At 31.4% G+C, this 5,457-nt stretch overlaps 1 long non-coding RNA gene across 1 annotated transcript; it reads right to left on the bottom strand.

Moving 5' to 3' along the window:
* Window positions 1–1,310: 1,310 nt before the first annotated feature.
* LOC106458121 lies at window positions 1,311–5,451 on the bottom strand. The gene is made up of 2 exons (XR_002610314.1): window positions 4,934–5,451; window positions 1,311–4,850 (listed from the first exon to the last, which is right to left on the bottom strand). It is a non-coding gene; the product is annotated as an uncharacterized LOC106458121 (long non-coding RNA).
* Window positions 5,452–5,457: the final 6 nt, after the last annotated feature.

Below are 5,457 nucleotides of genomic sequence, written 5' to 3'. Positions count from 1 at the left end.
CTTTGAGCCTCTAGGCTTATATTATGTTATGATTACACCCTTCTCCACGGTGTGTGTAATTTCACTCGTGCAATTTCAGACTCGTCTCCTGTAGTGTTCGTGTAGTTAAACCTATTGAGTTTTTAAATGTGATTTAACAACTGCCAGTAATTTGTATGGTGCTCATAAGCATGATTTACCAACATATACACTCATCGGCATTGATTTTCTTACTGTTGTGTCACACTCATTAACATGAATATGGGTGGTCTAAATAATGGCAGTTAAAGTGAAACCAGGTCCAGATGTGCCAAACTAGTCCTGAGTTGCAACTATAATTGTATAATTTAAATATAATTTGAAGTTAGGAACTTAGGAAAGTAGAATGCTTCCTTTCACCTGACAATTTGCATGTTGCAACTAAATAGTGTAGTCAGTATTTATTAAATTTATTCTTTTAGCACATTACGTCGAAAAAAGAAAGTGGGCACAGGGACGCAAAAGACGTGCACAATTTGCAGCTTTGATGGTGGAGTCAAGCAAATTGCTGAGAGGGTTCCTTGCTAGAAGTGATGATACCAGTAAGCCAGCATCTGTTCATTTTGATGGCAGCAAAGAGGTCAAAGTGCAAGATTGTAAACATGCTATTTCATTGGAAAAAGAAAACAATGAAGAAACTGTTCTCTGTCCTGTTGAAATCTACAACACAGAACAATGGATAGCTAGAAAGAAAGGAACTTCACGACGTAAGAAACAAACATTTTCTATATTAAAACGAGGGGTAGCTAACACATTGTATGCCTGCATACTACACAGTCATTAATTTAGGTATGAAAAATAAGATTCCCATATTTTAAATGAGAAATTATGTACGATGAACAATATAAGGTGACGAGTGTGAATGTAAGTAAAAATGTGCCTGTGGCCATGTAGTACGAAATTTTCATTTGTCGTCCAGAGTGCAGTGTATATTGAAATTGGATGTTTTGGTGATAAACAAGTTGAAATATATATATATGTATGTATACACACACACATATGAGACAACTGAAAGAATTTAATAGCAATTTTGCCATAAGGAACTATACAAAATTTTGAGGTGTAGTTATTCTATAATGGAATTAACTAATTACATTTATAGTTGTGTGAGAGATGGCCAATATAACTTTTTAATAAACAAAGTTTACAGTTAACAAAATACATGTTTTATACTTTTATGTACATACATAAACAAATCTGAAGTATTAATTCAGCGTATATAGCCAAGTCTGATTAAATGTGTTTACTTATTGCAATTTCCTTGCAAATAATAATAATACACTCTACACATCTTATTAACTCATAATAATTTATTTCAAATATTCCAAACATTTTGTTCTTTAAAAATCTTCAAAGCAGAACTCATTAGATTTGACTTACAGTACGTTCACAATTCCCCTTTTTAAAAAAGTATAGGCTGGAAGTTCAACTCAAATTCATAAATGTCTCTGCGAGAATACATTTTACTTGTACATAAAAGGGACGGCATGAAAACAAATTACTGGGCACATAAATTGAAGCAATGGAAAATATGTTTGTAAACTTTTAACTATATTACATTTGCATAATTGTGTTAGAACTCATTTTTGTAATTTGTAAACATTTCATATCTTAACATTATAAATTTTCATTTTTAACCTTAGATTCAACATGAGTGGCTACGCATTATAACATACAATACGTTTTATAACTTCTTTCTTCACAATTACAAAATAAATTGACCTGTCGAGCTATACAAGCGCCTCTAGTGTATATTTTCTGTGTAACCGCTTGGCAATAAGTATATTAAGTAAGCACAGTGGAAATGTATCCGCTCGTTCTATGGAACTTTTTCGCTTCGTTTAATATTAGTAACAAATAATTTAGCAGCAAATAGAAAAATAAAAACATATCCATTATTAATCGCAACAAACTACAGAACAAAGTTCAACCTATGTATAAACTTGTACGCTTTGACTAATTAGAACAACGATGAACAATTAATGAGTGTATTTCCCACAAAGTCACCATCCTCGTGTATGGAAGCTTCCACATCTCTCAGCGACAACTCAATGTCATTATCTCTTGATAACAAAATAAAGTTTTCATCATCGCACGAAAATAACCTAACACTCATTCTATTTTTTCATATATAATAACTATGAACTGAACTTTTTCACAAAACACAGCAAATATTCAAAAACATGACAACCGTAAACAAATCATACTCAAAATACAATGTTCGAAGCTAACAATTTGAATAATATTACTTAATAGCTGTAATTGAACCGTCTGAACAACTAAGAATCAGTCAGACTACAAGTCGTTTATGTGTCAAACTCAAATCAATTCTCTAGCCTACTGACAACTTGAATTATAATTTTAAGATGGCTTAAATCAGCGGTATCAACTACCCATTCTTTCTATGTTAGTTATACTAAGCAAGATAAGCACATAAATCAATTAAATGTGTATAAATAACGAATATATCAACTATATTATAGAGCATACTAGGTGACTGATTTAATACATTTGTCTAGTGCAAAAGAGAACCGTGAGGTGGCGCTATTTTACCATCACTGCTGATTTGCCAGTTTTTTCAAATATTTGTTGGAATTATAGTGTTTCCAAGTCATAACAGTATTCTTTAAAATACTTCATTGTTTCTCTGTATGGGCAAATTTCTCTCAACATTTCCTGTCATCATTCTTCAAATTAAATTTAAATATCCAGAAAAAACAAACTTTTGATGTCAGTAACAAATACTTATTAAAAGATAAGAGGATTTAAAAACTAAAACTTAAACAACTAAAATGTTTTTTGCTAAATTAAAATCACAGGTCTCATGTCACATTATACAGTGTCCCCTACTCCACCCCAAAAAGATGACCAACAAAAAACTTAACATCAAAACTTCAACAAAACTAATTGAAGGTCTAATTTTTGTAATGTAAGTTAGTAATTTTATCGTAACTGTTTAAAATCTTTGTTCCCAATATCTAAATTTTCAAATTAAAAACAACTAAATAATTTGAAATTATTACTTATCACAACATATTCTAAATTTCATCTTAAAACACTCAACAAGAGCCATAAAACCAAATAACTCTCACATACTCAAATATTTTGTTTATAGTTATGACATTTTCTTTTACAAGTCAATATTTACATATATTGTTTGTTCAAGTGTAATGCTCATTGGAGCCTTCATGGCCATCTAAAATTACTGTCATCTTTGCTTGCTCTGACAGTCAGCTACAGTATACAAAATGATAAGTAAGAACACTGATGTAACAAACTCAGTATCACTCATGATTTAATACATTTTTATTATTGTCAAGTGTATTTCCAACACTTTTTAAACAATTGAAAGTATGCAAGTACCTTTTCAAGCAGTCCATCGTAGTTAGACAAATATTGAACAACAACAACAAAAGCTGCAAAAATCACTCACTGTATCCAATTTATAAACATAACGGATTATGTTAATGACCTGATTTTTATTGAACATAATACAGGGTTAAACAATTGATTCTTATGAAGATAGTTCTTAGTCCTATCGTGGTATGACAGAACTTTTCAGAGAACAATAAAGTATGATTGTGGATGAAAATAAAATTAGGAACGCCATAGGGTGAAAATATTTTTCCTCTTCATTGTAATAAAACTAATAAATTTTCTTCTATAAATGAACCTTCCACAACAAGTTTGAGGGATACGTAACCCTTTGGAATCTGTAAATTGTGCTGGTTGAGCAAGAATGATGAGGAATCATTGATACGATGTTTGATTTAACAACTAATTATTAGTAGGAATACATTCCTCATAAATCTAAAAGATAATATAATTATTTTATGAAATACGTCTCAAAAACTTAGCAACATCTAGTTTACTGTTGATTTCTACTGACAGAGAACTGAATAATTAAGCCCAGTGTTCAAGTAGTAGCTGAAATCAACATCAGCAAATACAACAAATTAGCATATTGTCTACTGAATATAAACTATTATCTGGTAACAAAGACTTAACTGGATATAACAACATCTCCTACAGTTAAAGTATCTTTTTTTTTTTTGTTGCTAACAAGTATCACTGTACTAGCTCTCTCTCCATATATACTACTTGATAGCAACCCTTAAGTCAAGGGTTAACTTTTAAATAACTGTAGTAACTACCTGAAAACTAATGTTTTAAATAAAGAGTGACTTGTGTATAAATATATTTTTAAGAGTATACATATATGTATATACTGAGATCTATGATATATGTAAGTAAATATATATACATATATATTAGCTGGTTTCAAGTTTTCTTCTTTGATCCACCTCTAACGCTACATACTAGAGCAAAGTAAACAGATCTACTTAGTATTATGTAGAAATTACATTAAAACTACCAATGCCCACACATTAAGTTCTAGCTGGAAAAATATCCATTTCCACAATATTAGCTAAATCCTGACAAATAATTTTCCACATCCATTTGTCCTATATACAATTACCAAAAGTCGAACTTTTTCAAGGTTTGGTTTTTTTATATTCTGACTTGTGTTCTGCAGATTACCGTGACCTCTTCAGCTTATTTTGTAAACTGAGTTCTGTTCTACTGCTTACTGTGACCTCTTCAGCTGTTGTAACCTAACTTGTGTCCTAAGCTTACTGTAACCTCTTCAGTTTTTGTTACCTGATTTGTATCCTAAGCTTACCTCTTCAGTTTTTGTAACCTAACTAGTGTTGTACAGCTTACCACGACTTCTTCACCTTATTTTGTAACCTGACTTGTGACTTCTTCAGCTTATTCTGTAACCTGACTTGTGTTCTACAGCTTACTGTGACCTATTCAGCTTTTGTAACCTAACTTGTGTTCTGCAGCTTACTGTGGCTTATTCACCTTATTTTGTAACCTGACTTGTGACCTCTTTAGCTTATTCTGTAACCTGACTTGTGTTCTACAGCTTACTGTGACCTATTCACCTTATTTTGTAACCTCTTTAGCTTTTATAACCTGACTTGTTGCTCTACAGTTTACTGTGACCTCTTCAGCTTTTGTAATCTGACTTGTTGTCTGCAGCTTACTGTGACCTCTTCAGCTTTTCTAACCTGACTTGTGTTCTACAACTTACCATAACCTTTTCAGCTTATTCTGTAACCTGACTTGTGCTCTACAGCTGACTGTGATATCTTCAGCTTATTTCATAACCTGACTTGTGTTCTACATCTTACTGTAACCTTTTCAACTTATTCCATAATCTGACTTGAGTTCTAGTGCTTATTACATCCTTTAAAACAACCAGTAGGAGAGAGAGAGAGCTGATTATTCAGATGAAAGAAAAACAACAACCAGTTATAAATGAACAGCTAAAGTATGAAATATTAAGTGAGTTAAAGTAATTCACCAACATCAAATAACCAAAAAATTTGATTGAAACCTGGTAAATATTAGACAAAATATATATTTTTT

This window comes from Limulus polyphemus, unplaced genomic scaffold, assembly GCF_000517525.1.
Source record: "Limulus polyphemus unplaced genomic scaffold, Limulus_polyphemus-2.1.2 Scaffold418, whole genome shotgun sequence".
In the NCBI taxonomy this organism is placed as follows: Eukaryota; Metazoa; Arthropoda; class Merostomata; order Xiphosura; family Limulidae; genus Limulus; species Limulus polyphemus.
Note: the sequence above shows the minus strand (reverse complement) of the source record. Positions and strands in the feature narration are given on the sequence as shown.